General features: G+C 46.6%; 1 long non-coding RNA gene across 1 annotated transcript in view; it reads right to left on the bottom strand.

The window, feature by feature from the left end:
* Positions 1-10,744: 10,744 nt before the first annotated feature.
* Positions 10,745-20,335, bottom strand: part of LOC140608452 (uncharacterized) — a 35,904-nt gene continuing 26,313 nt past the window's right edge. The window contains exon 3 of the long non-coding RNA XR_012010489.1: positions 10,745-11,348. This is a non-coding gene — a long non-coding RNA (uncharacterized lncRNA). The remainder of the gene's footprint in view (positions 11,349-20,335) is intronic.

Genomic DNA, 20,335 nt, shown 5'->3' on the forward strand with positions numbered 1-20,335 from the left:
CCCACCAGCCCCTGCAGGGGCGCCACCATCCACACCCAGCTGACCTCCCCATGTGACTTCCAGGGGCGGCCGGATGCCAGGTTCAGGACCTGACAGACTTTTCTGGGACTCAGGCTGTGCCCCGCGGGCCAGGAGGGGCTGGGACAGAGTGATAGCCAAGAAGCCTCAGGTCATCAGTTTCTGTGCAAAGCCACCCCGATGTCTGTGCTCCCTCTGTCAAGGGGGCCGGGGCAGGCCATGTTCTGGGGCCCCTCCTCCGCCCATCATCCCCGTGCCTGTATGCCTGGGGATCCCAGGACCGAGTCCCACATCAGCCTCCATTTGGGGAGCCTGCCTGTACTTCTGCCTATATTTCTGCCTCTGCTTCTCTGTGTATCTCTCATGGATAACTAAATAAAATATTTACATTTCAAAAAAGAAAGAACAAATACTGTAACAAGCGATGAAGAAGGGCATTATTTCATAATTAAAAAGACTCTCTGTCAAGATCAAACAACTATATATTTATGCTGCCAAAATGGCAGTACCTAAATATAGAAACCAATTAACAACAAATGTACAGGAACTCACTGATAATAATACAATGACAGCGGATTTTAACACCCACTAATGGCAATGGACCGCTCATCTATACAGAAAATCAACAAGGGAAAAACAGCCTTGACACAATGGACCACAGGAACTCAACAGATATAGTCTGAACATTTATTCCTAAAGCAGAATACACATTCCTTTCAATTGCACATGGGACATTCTCCAGAACAGGTCATATCATGGCCCACAAATCAGCCCTCAACAGGTACAACAGGTACAAGAAGGTTGATATCACGCCCTGTACATTTTCAGATCATGACGCTATGAAACTCGAAGTCAACAGTAAGAAAAAATTTGGACAGACCAAAAATATGTGGAGATTATGAACATCCTACTAGAGAATGAATGGAGCAACCAGGAAATTAAAGAGGAAATTTAAAACAAATGAAAATGAAAACATGTTTCTCCAAACCTCTGGGATGTAGCAAAGGCAGTCGTACGAGGGAAGTACATAGCAATACAGGCCTACCTCAAGAAACAAGAAGTCTCCAATACACAGCCTAACCCTACACCTTAAGAAGCTGGAAAATGATTAGTAAACAAAGCCTAAAGCCTATAGAACAGGGGGAAAATAAAGATGAGAGCACAAATAAACAATACATAAACAACAAAGCAGTAGAATGGAATAACGAAACAAAGAGATGGTTCCTCAAAATAATTAAGAAAATAGATCAAGCCCTAGCCAGCCTCATCAACGAGAAAAAAGACCTAAATAAATAAAATCACAAATGAGAGAAGAGAGATCACAATCAACACCAGAAAAATAAGACAATTATAAGGGAATACTATGAAAGATTATACGCTAACATACTGGGAGACCTGGAGGAAATGGACAAATGCCTAGAAATGTGCAAATGAGCAAAATTGAAATAGGAAGAAATAAAAAATGTGAACAGACCCTTAACTAGCAAAGGATTTGAATCAGCAAGGCACCTTGGTGCCTCAGTGGTTGAGCATCTGCTTTGGCTCAGGTCATCATCCAGGTGTCTTGGGGAATCAAGTCTCACATCAGGCTCCCCGCATGGAGCCTCAATTTCCCTGTGTCTATACCTCTGCCTCTCTGTGTCTCTCATGAATCCATAAATAAATCCTTAAAAAAGAAAAAAGATAAAAAGATGAAAGGACCCAAATAAAATCTCAAATGAGAAAAGAGATATTACAACCAACACTAGAGAAATACAAACGATTATAAGAGAACATTATGAAAAATTATATGCCAGCAACCTAGAACCTGGAAGAAATAGATTAAATCCTGGAAATATATAACATAGCAAAAATGAAAAAGGAAGAAATAAGAAACTTGAACAGTCAGATAACCAGCAAAGAAATTGAATCAGTAATCAAGGATCTCCCAACAGGAGATGCTTAGATCAATAGAACAGAATGGAAATCCGAAACAAGATACAAACCTGTAATTCTATGATCCATTAATCGACAACAAGGCAGGAAGGAATATCCAGAGCACAAAGACAGTCTCTTCAACAAACCCTAACCCTGACCCCAGGATAAGAACAAATGGTATTGGGAAAACCAGGCAGCCAAATGCAGAAGAATGAAACTGGACCACTTTCTTACACCATATATATAAAAAATAAATTCAAAATGGATGAAAGACCTAAATGTGAGACTTGAAACCATACAAAGAAGAAAAGATAGGCAGCAACGTCTTTGACATTGGCCATTGGATCTTCTTTTATATATATATATATATATATATATATATATATATATATATATATATATATAATTTGTTTTTTAATTTTTATTTATTTATGATAGTCACACACACACACAGAGAGAAAGAGACATAGGCAGAGACAGAAGCAGGCTCCATGCAGGGAGCCTGACGTGGGACTCGATCCCAGGTCTCCAGGATCGGGCCCTGGGCCAAAAGCAGGCACTAAACCGCTGCGCCACCCAGAGATCCCTGGATCTTCTTTCTAGATATGCCTCTGAGGTGAGGAAACAAAAGCAAAAATACTATTGGGAATTCATCAAATTGAAAAGCTTCCACAAAGTGAAGGAAAAAACCAAAGCTAAAAGGCAACATACAAAATGAAAGGAGCAATTGGTAAACAACACATCCAATGAAGAGTTAGTATGCAAAACACATAAAGGAAATATAAATCTCAAGATCCTAAAAACAAATTATGCAACTGGAGATGGGCAGAAAAATGAATGGACTTTGTCTCTGCCAAGACAGCCAGATGGCCACCAGACACACGGAAAGACACTAAGCGTCACCCATCATCAGGGAAATGCAAACCAAAGCCACAATTATATGTCACCTGACAACCGTCACAATGGCTAATATTAACAACACAAGAAACAACAGGTGTTGGTGAGGCTATGGAGAAGAGGTAGCACGCTTACACTCCTGGTGGGCATGCAAAAAGATGTAGCCACTGTGGAAAACAGTGTGGATGGTCCTCGAGAAGTTAAAAAAAGGGGATCCCTGGGTGGTGCAGTGGTTTGGTGCCTGTCTTTGGCCCTGGGCGCGATCCTGGAGACCCGAGATGGAATCCCACTTCGGGCTCCTAGTGCATGGAGCCTGCTTCTCCCTCTGCCTATGTCTCTGCCTCTCTGTGACTATCATAAAAAAATTTTTTTAAAAAGAAGTTAAAAATAGAGCTACCCTACGATTCCAAAATTGCAGAGCTAGGTATTTACCCTGTGGATACAAAAGTACTTTAGTAGATTCTAAACATGCAGCACAGTGTTTGTAGCAGCGTAATCAACAACAGCCAAACTGTGGATACAGCCCAGATGTCCATCGGCAGATGAATGGGCAGAAAGATGTGGTAAATATACACACTGCGACATCACTCGGTCATCAGAAGGGATGAAATGAAGCCATTTACAATGACGTGGAAGGAGTGGAAAGGATTTATGCTAAATGAACTCAGTCAGAGAAAGACAGATACCAAATACCATACAATTGCATTCACATATGGATTTTAAGAAACCAAACAAACTGGCAAAGGGGCTCAGGGGGGATGAGAGAAGCAAACCAAGAGACACACTCTTAGTCACAGAGAATAAACTAATAAATACCAGAGGAAGGGGGGGGATGGGGAATCAGGGGATAGGGACAGTGGAGGACACCTGTGACTAGTACCAGGCGTTGTATCCAAGGGTTGAATCACTATGTGGTAAACCAGAAGCTATATCATACTGTGTTTACAAAGAGGAATTCAAGTAAAACTTTAAAATAATAATTGGTAGTATTGATGAAACATGGGCGCAGTAGAGATAATATCAGAAAGACAACTGAAAATCCAAATAAAGAGTCTTTAGACCCACAAATCCCCTCCTTAGCTCAGCTTGGGAGAAGCCTGCCATGTATATTCTGACCCCAGCAGAAGCCTGGATTTTGATTCTCCAGGGAGGCCACTGACTTGGTGGAGTCATGCTATCTTTGAAACCAAAACCTAGAGTGCATAAAACTAAACTGCCCAATACTAGGAGTCCGAGTGCAGGCACATGCCAAGACCCAAACTCTAACCATACACAGACATAACCCTAACCCTATACTTAATCCTAATGTTAACGTAACCCTTAAACAAAACCCATCACTAATCGAAAACCAAACACAAACCCCAAGACCAAAACACATTCACTGAACCTTTCTGCCAACCCTCACCCTAAATCCTAAACCTATTCTAAACCCTTAAGCCTGACCCCTACCTTAAATCTAACCCTAACCTCTAACCCTAACCTTAACTTAATATACTCAAATCCTATTCCTAACCTTAACCTGTACCCTAACCTTAACCCAATACCAATCCTATCACATACCCCAAACTGTACTCTAACCTGTACCCTAAACTAACTCCTAAACTACACCCTAAACCTATCTCTTATCCTTTTCCAAAACCATACCCTGACCCTGACCTGACCCTAATCCCTAACTAAACACTAACCCTAAACCTAGCACAAACCCCTATCCTAAACCTAACCCTCGCCTTAACCCTAAACATAGCCTTTTACCCTAACCCCTAACCCTTACTCCTAACCCTAACTCACACCCTAACCCCTAACCCTAAATGGAAACCTAAGCCCAACCCTAACTGTAACCATAACCCTAACCCCACCTCCAAACCTCCTGCCCTATTCCCTAAAGCCTAAACCCTAACCCTAACTCTAAATCCTATCGCTAACCCTAACCCCGTTCCCTAATCCCTAACACCCATCCTAACTCCTAACCACTGACCCTTACCCTTATTCCTCACCCTAACCTGTAATCCGTAACCATAAGCTTAATCACAAACACCTAACATCTAACCTAAGCCTAACCACCAACTGCCTCCCCTCCCCTGACCCTACCATTCATTCTACCCATTCACTTACCCTGTGGTTCTGAGTAGTCCCTTCTGATGTGGACGTGGCCCCCAACGGCACCTCCAGAGTCCTCCAGGGGGTCCTGAGGAAGCCGGGCTTCTGTGAGTGCGGACGTGGCCCCACGTGTTCCTGAGTCATAGTCAGCGCGTCCTGAGGATGCTGGGTCTCCTGTCACTGTGGACTATGCCTCACATCCTCTGGAAGCCTCAAGCAGGTCCTCAGGTGGCCGGGGGCTCCTGTCAGCCTGGACATGGCCCCACATCCCCCAGAAAACTCACGGCGCATCCTGAGGAGGCTGTGGGCTCCTGTCAGCATAGACGCAGCCCCAAATTTCCAGAAGCCAAAGTCCAGGTCCTGTCAGGATTGACGTGGCCCCACATTTTCCTCAGCCTCACCATAAGACCTGAGGAGGCTGGGGGCTCCTGTCAGCATAGATGTGGCCCCAAATCTTCCAAAAACTTCACAGTGGGTCCTGAGGAGGCTGGAGACTCTTGTCAGTGTAGATTAGCCACCCACATTTTTCTGAGGCCTCACCACAGGCCCTGACAAGGCTGGGGTCTTCTGTCCGCATGGACGTATCCCATATTTCCCCAAGTAAACACCGGGGGTCCTAAAGAAGTCAGCATCCTGTTGTGTAGATGTCACCCAACGTCCTCCCGAACATCACTGAGGGTTCTGAGGAGACCGGGGCTCCTGTCACCGTGAATGTGGACCCCAACTTCCAGAAGCCTCAACTTATGTCCTGAGGTGGCCCAGGGGCTCTTGTCAGCGTGGATGTGGGCCCATATCTTCCTGAAGACTCCCCGTGGGTCCTGAGTGGCCCAGGGGCTCCTTTCAGCCTGGATGCAAGCCCACAATTTCCTGAAGCTGTGGCTCATCAGTGTGGACGCTTCCCCACGTCCTCCTCAGGCCTACCCCAGCACAGGCTGGCTCCTGTTATTACAGGCAGAGGAGGCCTACTGCACATTCATGCCCCCTGCGTGGGGCCTGGGCTCAGGCGCCCCCTGCGGGACGCTCAGGCGCTGTAGGAGGTTGTGCAGGAGGCAGCGGGTGCTTCAGGGACAGCACCTGCCTCCTTTCAGGCTCCAGCTTTGGCCTGTTAGCTTCGGAAACGTCTCACTGAAACGGAGCCCAACACCCGGCTTCCCCAGAAATACTAAAGGACAAGGAATTGGAGCCCACAGGATGCGAAATGAAATGTGGACCAGACTTTTACCACATCCCACAAAACTCACTCAACCCTCTTCCACTGTGGGCGGGACTGCGGGCTGGTGCAGCCACCCTGGAAACAGTGTGGAGGCTCCTCAGGAAGTTACAAATAGAGCCGCCCTGCGACCAGCAGGTGAACGGCCTGAGCTCACTCCGAAGATACAGATGCAGTGAGAATCGGGACACCTGCATGTCCTGATGTTCACAGTATCCGGGTCAACAGTAGCCACACTGTGGGAGGAGCCTCGGTGCCCTCGGGCAGATGATGGATAAAAAGGATGGGAGATAAATGATGGTCATAGAGAGAGGAATGGTATTCAGCTATCAAAGAGAAAGAAATCTTGCCATTTGCAATGACGTGGATAGAACTAGAGGGATCATGTTAAGTGAAATAAGTCAGTCAGGAAAGAGAATGACCGTGTGGTGTCATTCATAGGTGGGATTAGAGAAGCAAAGCATATAACAACTGTGAAGGGAAGGAAAAACAAGATGAAAACAGTTGCAGGAAATACAGACTCTTAATGATAGGAAACAAACTGAGGGGCGTTGGAGGCGGGGGGGTGGGTTAAAAGGAGACCGGCATGAAGGAGGGCATGTGATGTCATGAGCACTGCTGTTATCTCCAACTGGTGAATCCCTGAATTCTTCCTCTGAAAGTATAATACACTATCCATTAATTAATTGGGTTTAAATTAAATTAAGTTAAAAAATCAGTTGTATCACAGCACATTTCCTTCTGGACTGTCTGTTTTGCTCATTCAGCTTATACTGGGACCACCCACCATGGGACTGGTTTGCCTACATAGGCTCCACACCTCGTCCATGGCCCAGCCCAGGGCTAGAACTCACCACCCCTAATATCGGGGCAGGAGGTGTGGTCAGGAGTCGGATGCTTAACCAACAGAGCCAGGTGGGGGCCCGAAAACCACACTGCTTTATCCTGTGTCTCTGTGACATCATTTGAAATCGGAAAGTGCTGCATCCCGCTCTGTCCTGCTTCTCAAATACTGATTTGCTGTCCCGGGTCATTTGTGGGGGAGGATGGATGTTATGGATTTTTTTTTCTTATTTCTAAGACCTGCCACCATGATTTTGATAGGAATGACATTGAAACTGAGGGTGCCTACAGGAACTGCAGACATTTTCACAAGATGAGGCTCCCACCCCACGAGCCCAGGACGGCCTCCCAGAGCCTGGTATGGCTCAGTGCACAAGTCTTGTGCTCCTTTGGTTCAGTCTCATTATTTATGCTCCTTGATGCTCCTGAGAAGGCCTTCACGTCCTTCCTTTCCTTCCTGAGTGCTCATTGTCGGGACACAGCAAGGCTACTCTGCTCTGTAGGGTCAGTTTGTGTCCGTGACTTTACTGAACTCACTCCTTAGTTCTAACGTTTTGGTGGAGGCTCACGGGTTTCCTGTTTCCAGTACCGCATTTTCAGCATATAGCAACAGTGTGACATACCCCTTCCAGTTGTGGAACCTTTGCTGTTTACAGCTTAATGTCCTAGAAAGCTCCACAATAGAATCAAAACTGAGCCCAGGCCAAGGGCAGGAAGCCCCTATTAGAATGAGAACAGAGCTCAATGCCCTTGAAGACCACATATCAAAATGTAAACAGAACTCTAGGAATTCCTCTAGCCCTTCTGGAGATCCCTGAGACAAGCCGTTAAAACTAAGCTAAAACCCACCTCGGGGTCCAAGTCCCTGCTCCGCTGTGTCGGGTATACTCGGACACCAGCTCGAGCTTATAAATAAACCGTTGTGTGTTTGCTTCGGTGTGGGCTTCTTGGTGGTTTCTCGGATTCGCAATCTTGGGCACAACAGTCTGAGATTAAAAAACAAAACCAAAAGCAGCTTGGACATAGGCAGAGTGAAAGCAGGGTTCTGAGAAATGAGCTTGGGGGCTCTTCTGTGGAGGGCCTGCAGACTGGGGGTGGGATGCTCAGCCCCAGACCCAGAGGACCCAGCATCCCCACCGGCATCATGCCAAACAGCGCTGAGTCTCAGGGAGCAGCACAGTGCCACCCGCTGGAGGCAAGAGTCACTGAAACCCACCCGGCCCCTGACCCTACAGGTGCATCACCTAGGCAGATGTGCACCTGACAATCAGCACCATGGGCCATCCCCAGACCCCGCACAGACCACTCACTGCCAACAAGTTGTCGGACCACAGAGGCTGTAGAGATTCAGCACTGCCTGGAAAGTAGGGTCTAGCTTCCTTTGTAATTTGTGCTTTATTTTCATTTATTTTCTTTGATTCTATTTTATTAATTGCCTTATTTTAATTTTTATGTACGTACCATATATATTTCTTATTTTTAAACTCATGGGACTTTAATTGTGTTTGTTATTTTGGGATTTAGAATCTTTTAACAAGGAGGCCAAAATAATCTGGTGTTTTCTTTTTGGGGGGGAGAGGGAAGTTGTTATGGTGTTTCTTGGTTTTTCTTTTTCTTCCTTCGTTCTTTTCTGGAAAAAATAATGAGATGTAGAAATTCAACTCCATAAAATAACAGGGGGTAGTATTCACAGCCAGGAAGTCCATCAATACAAATATATGATGTCTAACTACAGTTTAAAACAATGATTATAAATATAGCATCTGGGCTAGAAAAAGAGCACAAAAGAAAACTAGAGCATCCCTTACTGTAGAAATAAAAGAACTAAAATTTAGTCAGGCCAACGTTAAAAATGCTATAACTGAGATGCAGTCCCAAGTGGAAGCCTTAAAAACAATGAAAGTTATGGACCACAGAGGCAGACATAGGGAACTCAGTCACTTATTAAAACCATAACATTCATATCTTAGGAAACTCAGAAGATGAAGAGAGAGAACAGGTGGGCCTTGCTCATCCATTAGAAACGACAAATACCCACCATTTGCTTCAACGTGGATGTAACTGGAAGGTATTATGCTGAGTGAAGTAAGTCAATTGGAGAAGGACAAACATTGTATGTTCTCATTCACTTGGGGAATATAAATAATAGTGAAAGGGAATATAGGGGAAGGGAGAAGAAATGTGTGGGAAATATCAGAAAGGGAAACAGAACATAAAGACTCCTAACTCTGAGCAACGAACTAGGGGTGATGGAAGAGGAGGAGGGCAGGGGTGGATGTGAATGTGTGACGGGCACTGAGGGGGGCACTTGACGGGATGAGCACTGAGTGTTATTCTGTATGTTGGCAAATTGAACACCAATAAAAAGTAAATTTATTATTTGAAAGAAGAAAGAAAAAGAAGAAAGAAAGAAAGAAAGAAAGAAAGAAAGAAAGAAAGAAAGAAAGAAAGAAAGAAAGAAAGAAAGAAATAGGGGCACCTGAGTGGCTCAGTCAGTTAAGCTTCTGCCTTAAGTCAGATCATGATCCAGGTCCCAATGTAGGCTCCCTGTTCAGCAGGGAATCTGCTTCTCCCTGTCCATCTGCCCCTCTCACTCGTGGTTTTTCTCTCCTCTCTCTCTCTCTCAAATAATTAACATCTTTGAAAAATAAAAAAAAAAAAAACACACAAGGAAGAGAAATCTCCCATGTAGAAGAATTTCAAACAATTTGTGCAGACATTCCACCCTCAAGTTGGTGAGCATAGCTTCCCACTCTTACGTGTGGAATACATATAGTAACTTCCCTCTACAAAATATATTATAAAAAACTTAAAATAATAATGATAATATAATGATAATAATAATAATAATAGGAAGAAGAAGAAGAAGAAGAAGAAGAAGAAGAAGAAGAAGAAGAAGAAGAAGGAGAAGAGGAAGAATCACTTAACTATGGAGAAAGATGACAAACACTACCTCAGCAAGATGATCAGATCGATACCAAGACTGATAAATCATGTTGATAGTATCTATCCTTTATATGATATAATAAAAATGGCAGTATATCTCTGTATATAATCCACAAAAACAGTTCAATCATGAGATAAACAACAGACATGTCTCAACTGAGGGAAATTTTACAAAATACTCTACTTCTCAAAGTGTTCCAGTGCAACAACAACAAGGAAAGGCTGAAAGACTGTCACAATCCAGAGGAGCCTAAGAAAACAGGAGGACAAATGGAAGGTCATATGAGGGGTGGTAACTTAGCAAAAACTAAGGAAATCTGAATAAAGTATCGTCTTTGGTTAATGCGAATATTTTAATATTGATTCATTAGCTAATATTTGTACCGTATTGATATATCAATCATTGGAGAAACTGAGTGCAAGTGCATGCAAATGTTCTGTACTATCTTCTCAATTTCCCTATAAATCATTGTTTCTTTCCTAATAAATAAGATTTATTTTGAAAATTGACTTAAATGAATCAGGCTCCAAGTGTGAAGACATTTTAAGAATAGTTGAATTAACTTTTGCCTTATTCTTAAAGAGTTCCTTTGATGGAAACAAAGTAAGAATTTTATATCAGAAGGAAAGAAAAACACTTATGAACACGTATAATGCCTCCTCAACCTGAAAAGCAGGAACAGATAATAAATAGCAAAAATCAGATAAAAATACTTCTATTATAATAGACACCATATTGCAAGTGCATTTAAAATTAGCAATGCATAACATTTATTTCCTTGACATTTGTCTTCCAAAGAGTTCAAAGTGTGTCAGTGTCAGTTGAAACAGGGGAAGAATCTCAGGGAAGGATCCTTCACATAATAATAGGACCATTGGTAATAATGTCTCTCAGTTCTTTCCAAATCCATAAAGATGCATTTCCTGAGGAGTGACTGAGCTGTGAAGAAGGAGGTGAGAAACCCTCATCCCTCTGAATTAATTGTGTCAGAATATTTTAACCATAGTACTACGGATAGTAAATTATCCTTATTAACAGGAAATACGTCTCACATTGGAATCTGAGCAATCAGATGGGCAGAGAAAAAAGGCTTTGACTGGCTCTTCATCTTTTAAAGATAAAGGAGAGTTTTTCTATGTACAAAGTCAGTTGTCAAGATAGCCTTAGGGAATGAGTCTGCAGTATCAAATCCCGATGCACAGCCGGAATGCCCGCACCCCAGGTCTCCCTGATCCCAAATCCCTGGGCCTGTCCCCCAACAGACCCTGCCAAGTTGAGGTCATTTGCAATTGCTCTCTCAGGAGCTCCGGGGAAGGGGGAAAGAGCTAGATAGGATGGGAGGGGACGCAAGGAGGCCAAGAAAATGAAGGTCTTTCCTCTTTAGTTCAGGGTTCGAACAGGTCCATCCATCCCAGGCCCCTGTGAAGAAGAGGTAAAATTTACATTACTTCAGTTACAGGAAAAAAACAAAAGTTTGCAGCTTAATGTCCTAGAAAGCCCCACAATAGAATAAGAACTGAGCCCACCCCAAGGGCTGGAAGCGCCTATTAGAATGAGAACAGAGGTCAATGTCCTTGAAGGCCCCATATCAAAATGTAAACAGAACTTGAGGAATTACTCCAGCCCTTCTGGAGGTCCCTGAGACAAGTCCTAAAAACTAAGCAAAAACCCACCACGAGGTCCAAGTCCCTGCTCCTCTGTGTCGGGTGAACTTGGACGCAAACTCGAGTTTGGAAATCAACCCTTGTGTGTTTGCATCAGTGTCAGCTCCATAGTGGTTTCTCGGATTCACAATCTTGGGCACAACACCCCCATGTCCCCTCCCACCTGGGCTGAACCCCTATCCCCTCCCACCCAGGCTGACACTCAGTCACCTCCCCGCCCACAACAGCTGGGCACAGGCCCTCACACAGGTCCCACGGGCACGGTGGGCACTCCCACCATGCCCGGCCTCCCAGAGGAAGGAAGGAGGTTTCGGCAGGACACACTCCCATGGTGGCCCCAGGGCTCCCTGCCCAGCACGGCAGCTCGTGAGAAGTCGGGGTCTGTTTCCCTGACGCCTGCTCCTCCTCCCCAGTTTTCCCACAGGAAATGAAGGAGGAGGCCCTGGTCTCCTCCAGGGACATCACGCAGGTAGACTTGGACTTCAACAGGACGTTCGGCAGCCACACCATATTTTGGGATGGCTAGGGGGTCAGGTGAGGCTGCTGGGCCAGGGGGATTCGGGGCCCTGAGGGAGGCCCGGGTCCTTCCGGGTAGGGAAAATGGGGCTTCTGAGGCCGGGGAGCAATAGAAGCCAAAAACACACTGCTCCATGGTAGGATGTTGGGGATGACTCCCGTGCCCACACTCCCGATGCCTCGGGGATGAGAAACCCAGTAGGATGGGGCCTTCAGGTGTTGCCATGGGAGCTGAACACCAAAGGGGAGAGGGACGGCCTCCTGAGAAGCAGGGGATGGGGTGTGGGATGTGGGGGGAGGAACCGAACCTGGAGGCCAGGCTGCATGGCCGCTGCTGGAGCAGGACGAACATCAATCCCATGAGGGTCAGACGGGCCAGAGTGACACCCACTCTCGATGCTTTATATTATTCTAAATTCTATGCATTTAATTTGAGACAATTTGCAATTTGAAAACATACATAGTATAATGATCCCCAGATAATGCTGCTGGTCCAGCCAGGGCAGGGGCAGGTGTCACTGCAAACCCCAGACTATTCGCCTTTAACTGCAGACGTCTCCTTGTGCATCTTAGAGGAAGGAGATGCCCTGTGTCCGCAGGCCCCCCACGACATCCCCCTCATTCCCCACTCCCACACCATCCCCCTACATCATCATCTCCATTGGCATCCCACCTACACCATCCCCCTCAAACCCACACAGCCCCACACAATCCCCACTCACACTATACCCCAACACCATCACCCCTACACCATCCCCCACACTCCACCACCATCATAACCTTGCTTCCACACCATCCACCACCACACCATCAGCCCTCAGCAAGGACCCGGTACAGGTGCCCCCTGTGGGACATGCTCAGCCTCCCCAGGTTTCTCTGGATACCCTGCTCCCATCAGAAGCCTGGGTGTCCCATAGAATACCCAGGGGTTACAGGGAGGAGGGAAGACAGGGAACCCCCAACAGGGTGAGTACAGGTGAGTGGTGCAGAGGACCCACTGTGCCCTGCCTCCGCCCACTGTCCCTCATTTAGCATACACACCCCGCAGGACACCAGCCCCTAACCCATGGGGATCTGGGCTGGCCTGGCCTTGGGCTCTGTGAGGGTTGGGGTGATTTGAGCCTCCGCCCCAGGCCCAACACAAAGACTAATGGGACCCAGCCCACATGGCCCTGGATTCTGGCCCTGGGCTGAGCGAGCCCTCTCACAGCTGAATGTTGACTCCTGGACCCTGGGGTAGGATGGTGGGCCCCACCCACACCCACACCAGAAGGCAGACTCCTCCAGGTGCTGGGGCACCAGGGAGCCTGAGGCCGGGTTCCAGCTGCCCTGTTGGGACCCAGCGCAGAAGCCCATGAGTTGCAGGTCCATGTCAGCTCTGCTGTCCTCAGAACCATCTCTCAGACTGAAACCTCAGGACACACGCCCCCACCCAGAGTCCACACATGCTCCCAGGTGGGGGACTCCAGCACCCACCCCCCAACCCATGTCATTCTTGCCCTCCCCTAAAGGACAGAAAGGTCTCCCTCCCCAGGGGAAGGCTCTGAGCTCTGAGCCCGTTTGCTGTAGAAAGTCAATAAAGTGTGTGGTGTGAAAATGCACAGCCAGCCCGTTTCTGTGTCTCCCAGAACACTGTTCATGGGGCATGGAGAGACCCCCAGAGAGGAGGACGGGGTACCACCTAGGCCCCACCAGCCCCTGCAGGGGCGCCGCCAGCAACACCCAGCTGACATCCCAACGTGCCTTCCACTGGACCAGATGCCGGGGTCAAGACGCAACAGACTTTACTGGGACTCAGGCTACGCCCCGCGGGCCAGGAGGGCCTGGGACAGAGTGACAGCCAGGAAGCCTCAGGTCACCAGGGTCTGTGCAAAGCGACCCGGAGGTCTGTGCTCCCTCTGTACAGGAGGCTGTGGCTGGCTGGGTGTGGGGCACTTCCTCCCCTCACTGCATTCGCTTGACTGTGTGCCCGGGGCAGAGAGGGCCTGCAGGGCGGTCAGCATGGCCCTAGAAGGGATGTCAGGACAGTAGGCCCTTGTGTTGTGCCCAACATTATGAATCTGAGAAACCACTGAGGAGCCAACACCATTGCAAACTCCCAAGGATTTCTTTACAAGCTGGAGCTTGTGTCCAAGTGCACCCGACACAGCAGAGCAGGGACTTGGACCCCGAGACTAAAAGGCGTAGCAGCTTTATAAGGGCCAGTGGCCCATGGGATATGCAGAAAGTTGCACAGTCATGTCAGCTCACACGCAGGTGGCCGATTGAATTACACCTTACCCTATAGTATCCACTTGAGCTGGCCTATTGCTTTGGTCAGAATCGGCGCACAGATTTGGCGGGCACAAAGCGGGGTTACATTGTTATGAGCTGATTTCTGATTAGGGTGTGTTGAGCAGCCTGACTAGGGTGGGGCAGCGCCTTAAGCAACAATCAGGTCATGTCAGGGTCATAGGGGAAGTGCGGGTGTAGCACAAAATGGAATCAGTCCTGCTCTGTGTGCCCAGGGGTAGGAGATTTTTGTTAAATTTCCTGGGTCCCACACTTGCAGCTCATGCACCTGGGCCACCCGCACCAGGTGGACTCAGCCTGCACACCTTGTGGTGCTGGATAACTCACACCAGCATATGGAGGGCATCCTCCTCACCCTAGTGAGTAGGGGCTGGGTGAGCATGGGTCTCGGCCTGAAGGCCAGGCAGCACAGCAGACTGAAGAACCCCAGCCCCATCCCCACCCCGACTCCCACACACAGGCAGCCCCAGGGCTCCCGCCATGGGCAACCGGCTCCTCAGGAGCTCCCCCCAGATCGTCCCGAAGGTCTGGCCCCCTGCTGGCGAGGCATCAGGGAGAATAGAAGCACCCGGCACCTGGTGGGACCCACTGCAGGTCATGAGAATGTGGTTGAGCCAGAATTTCCAGCTCAGCTGACCCTCCAGCTGAAAGTCATTGCACCAGCGAGCACAGGGTCAGCCAGGAGACCCCAGCTAGCTGCCCAGATCCAGCACCAGAAATGATGTTGTGCCAACCATTTCGGCATTTGGGTGACCCAGCCAGAGGATCCGATAGCTGCACGTGATAGCTGCATGTGATAGACACACACACACCCTAAAACCAACAAAAGTCAGAATCCCCCCCAATGTTGTCAAAAAGTAGCCGGATGATTCCATACACGATGCTATGGTCCCCAAAAGGATACATGAAAGATGGTATAGGGGATCCCTGGGTGGCGCAGCGGTTTGGCGCCTGCCTTTGGCTCAGGGCACGATCCTGGAGACCGGGGATCGAATCCCACATCGGGCTCCCGATGCATGGAGCCAGCTTCTCTCTCTGCCTGTGTCTCTGCCTCTCTCTCTCTCTCTGTGACTAACGTAAATAAATAAATAAATAAAATTAAAAAAAAAAAAGAAAGATGGTATAAACCACGACTGCAGAGGTGTCAGAGGGATGGAGATGTGCCTGGTGGGTTCCAACAAGAGGCCCAGAGGGGAAGGAAGCATCCTACGGAGGGGGGGGGGGCCCTCCTTGGAAAGGACACCAGGTCCCTGTGAAGGCTACAGAGGGTGAAATCTGTCCTCCTCCCTTTCAGCTTCTGGTTTTCCTCCTAAATGCCATTTTCCTCAATGAAAATAGCAAAAATTTATTTTATGTTTTTAAATTTCTTTTTACAGGTGTCCAATTCATATGAATTCTTTCTTCAGCAAGGGTGTCATTCAGGAAAGAAGGAGAGATAAAGATTTCCCAGACAGACAAAGTATAAAGGAGTTCATGACCACTAAACCAGTCCAGTAAGGAATTTTAAGAGGGATTCTTCTAGTGGGGGAAAAAAGAGACCAAAAGCAACAAAGACTAGAAAGGACCAGAGAACGTCACCAGCAACACCAACTCTACCGGTAACACAAAGGCAGTAAGTTCATATTTTTCAATAATCACTCTGAATGCTGATAGAAAAATTGCTCCAATCAAAAGATATAGGGTATCAGAGTAGCTTAAAAAACAGGATCCGGGATGCCTGGGTGGCTCAGGGGTTGAGCCTCTGCCTTTGACTCAGGCTGTGATCCTGGAGTCTGGGATCCAGTCCCATATTGGGCTCCTGGTGGGGAGCATGCTTTTCTCTCTGCCTAATTTTCTGCCTCTCTCTCTCTCTCACTCCCTCATAAATAAAATCGTTATTAAAAAAACAAGATCCATCTGTATGCTGCCTACAAGATGCTCACGTTAGACCTATAGACACCGGGAGATTGAAAGTCAGGGGATGGAAAACCATCTATCACGGTAATGGATACCATACGAAAGCTGGAGGACCCATACTTATATCAGTCTAACTAGATTTGAAACCAAACCCTGGGGGACACCTGGTGGGTCAGTGGTTGAGCATCTGCCTTTGGCGCAGGGTGTGATCCTAGGATCCCAGGACCGAGTCCCACATCGGCCTCCCTGTGTGGAGCCTGCCTCTCCTTCTGCCTATGTTTCTGCCTCTGCTGCTCTGTGTGTCTCTCATGAATAAATAAATAAAATATTTACATTTCAAAAAAGAAAGAACAAATACTGTAAGAAGAGATGAAGAAGGGCATTATTTCATAATTAAAAAGACTATCAAGATGAAACAACTAAATATTTATGCTGCCAACATGGGGGTACCTAAATATAGAAACCAATTAACAACAAACTTACAGGAACTCACTGATAATAATACAATGACAGAGGATTTTCACACCCACTTATGGCAATGGACCGATCATCTATACAGAAAATCAACAAGGGAACAATAGCCTTGACACACTGGAACACAGGGACTCAACAGATATAGTCTGAACATTTCAACCTAAAGCAGAGTACACATTCCTTTCAAGTGCACATGGGACATTCTCCAGAACAGGTCATATCATGGGCCACAAATCAGCCCTAAACAGGTACAACAGGTACAAGAAGGTTGATATCACACCCTGTACGTTGTCAGACCACGACACTATGAAACTCGAAGTCGACAGTAAGAAAAAATTTGGACAGACCAAAAATACGTTGAGTTTATGATCATCCTACTAGAGAATGGAGCAATCAGGAAATTAAAGAGGAAATTTAAAACAAACGAAAATGAAAACATGTTTCTCCAAGCCTCTTGGATGCAGCAAAGGCAGTCCTAAGAGGGAAGTACATATCAATACAGGCCTACCTCAAGAAACAAGAAGTCTCCAATACACAGCCTAACCCTACACCTTAAGGACCTGGAAAAGAAATAGAAAACAAAGCCTAAAGCTTATAGAAGAGGGGAAAAATAGAGATGAGAGCAGAAATAAACAATACAGAATCAACGAAGCAGTAGAATGGAATAACGAAACAAAGAGATGATTCTTCAAAATAATTAATAAATTGAATCAAGCCCTAGCCAGCCTTATCAACAAGAAAAGAGAAAAGACCTAAATAAATAAAATCACAAATGAGAGAAGAGAGATCACAATCAACACCAGAAAAATAAGACAACTATAAGAGAACACTATGAAAGATTATACGCTAACAAACTGGGAGACCTGGAAGAAATGGACAAATCCCTAGAAATGTCAAACGAGGAAACCTAAATAGGAGGAAATAGAAAATGTGAACAGACATATAAAAGCAAAGGAATTGAATCAGCAAGGCACTTGGGTGCCTCAGTGGTTGAGCATCTGCTTTGGCTCAGGTCATGATCCCAGGGTCCTGGGGGATCATGTCCCACATCAGGCTCCCTGCATGGAGCCTCATTTTCCCTCTGCCTATACCTCTGCCTCTCTGTGTCTCTCATGAATACATAGATAAAATCTTTAAAAAAGAACAAAGATAAAAAAGAGAATGGTCCCAAATAAAATCACAAAGGAAAAGAGAAATAACAACCAACACTAGAGAAATACAAACGATTATAAGAGAACATTATGAAAAATTATATGCCAGCAACCAAGAACCTGGAAGAAATAGATCAATTACTGGAAATATATAACATAGCAAAAATGAAGAAGGAAGAAATAAGAAACTTGAACAGACAGATAACCAGCAAAGAATTTGAATCAGCATTCAAGGATCTCCCGACCGTAGATGCTTAGATCAATAGAACAGAATGGAAAGCCGAAACAAGATACAAACCTGTAACTCTATGATCCATTAATCGACAACAAGGCAGGAAGGAATATCCAAAGTCACAAAGACAGTCTCTTCAACAAACCCTAACCCTGACCGCAGGATAAGAACAAATGGTGTTGGGAAAACCAGGCAGCCACATGCAGAAGAATGAAACTGGACCACTTTCTTATACGATATATATAAAAAATAAATTCAAAATGGATGAAAGACCTAACTGTGAGACCTGAAACCATACAAAGAAGAAAAGAGAGGCAGCAACATCTATGACATTGGCCATTGGATCCTCTTTCTAGATATGCCTCTGAGGTGAGGGAAACAAAAGCAAAAATACTATTGGGACTTCATCAAATTGAAAAGTTTCTGCAAAGTGAAGGAAACAACCAAAGCTAAAAGGCAACATACAGGAGGAGGGGCAAGATGGCGGAAGAGTAGGGTCCCCAAGTCACCTGTACCCACCAAATTACCTAACTAACCTTCAAATCATCCTGAAAATCTACGAATTCGGCCTGAGATTTAAAAAGACACCAGATCGAATGCTACAGTATGAAAAGTTTGCGCATCTATCAAGGTAGGAAGACGGGGGAAAAGAAATAAAGAAACAAAGGGCATCCAAGGGGAGGGGTCCTGCGAAGATCCAGGCTATGGCCACAGCGAGTGCCTCCCAGTCAGGAGAGCTCTGTCCCAGAGAAGCAGGAGCTGAACCAACCTTCCAGGGTGGAATTGGGCCCGCAGGGAGTCAGCGCAGGACCTTGGAGGGCGGGGATGCCCTCGGGCTCCCTGGGACACTAACAGACACCTGCATTCCCAAGAGAGTCCACTGAGCTCACTAAGGGGTACACGGCAAATGCATTGACCCTGGAGCAGCTCCAAGGGGCTCGGGCGGTGGCTCTGTGGTGAAGGGGCTGCACGAACCTGGGAGGGGCTTGGCTGCGGCGCCTAGGGCAGAGGAAAAGGCTCCGGGCAGAGGGGGCTGTGAGGCTCCAGGAGCAGCTCAGTGGGGCTGGGGAGGCGGTTTGGTGGAGAGGCGGCTGCACGGCCGGGAGCTCGAATCCAACAGTGCAGGCCCCGGAGGACAGGACTCCGGTACACAGCCCAGGATCTGGCCTCGCCCGAGACAGGCAGAGGCCGGGGGGGCCCAGGACCACAAGGACCCTCCTGCCCAGAGCTGAGCAGATCAGAGGCCCTGCCCCGGAGCCTCCTGAACTGTCAGACGGACTGCTCCGGAGTAACTGGGGGGGCTGAATCCAGGTTTCCAGAGCTGGCCTCTGCCCCTGGGATTGTTCCTCCTGGGGTCTCACGGGGTTAACAACCCCCACTGAGCCCTGCAACAGGCAGGGGGCAGATCAGCTCCCCAAACGGCTAACACCTGAAAATCAGCATAACAAGCCCATCCCCCAGAAGACCAGCTAGACGGACAAGTTCCAGGGGAATTCAAGGGACTTAAAGTATACAGAATAAGAAGATACTCCCCAATGTTTTTTTTTTCATTTCTGATTGCTTCCCCCAACCTTTTCCCCCTTTCTTTCTTTTTCTTTCTCTTTTTATTCTCTTTTTTCCTTCTTTCTTCCTTTATTCTTTTTTCTTTCTCTTTTCTTTCCTTCTTTCTCTCCTCTATTTTTCTCCTTTTCCCAATACAACTTGTTTTTGATCACTGTGCACTGAGCAAAATGACTAGAAGGAAAACCTCACCTCAAAAGAAAGAATCAGAAACAGTCCTCTCTCCCACAGAGTTACAAAATTTGGATTACAATTCAATGTCAGAAAGCCAATTCAGAAGCACTATTATACAGCTACTGGTGGCTCTAGAAAAAAGCATAAAGGACTCAATAGACTCATGACTGCAGAATTTAGATCCAATCAGGCAGAAAGTAAAAATAAATTGAATGAGATGCAATCCAAACTAAAAGTCCTAACGACAAGGGTTAACGAGGTGGAAGAACAAGTGAGTGACATAGAAGACAAGTTGATGGCAAAGAGGGAAACTGAGGAAAAAAGAGACAGACAATTAAAAGACCAGAAAGACAGATTAAGGGAAATAAACGACAGCCTGAGGAAGAAAACCTTACGTTTAATTGGGGTTCCAGAGGGCGTCGAAATGGACAGAAGTCCAGAATATGT

Source organism: Canis lupus, chromosome 17 (genome assembly GCF_048164855.1).
Source record: "Canis lupus baileyi chromosome 17, mCanLup2.hap1, whole genome shotgun sequence".
NCBI lineage: Eukaryota > Metazoa > Chordata > Mammalia > Carnivora > Canidae > Canis > Canis lupus.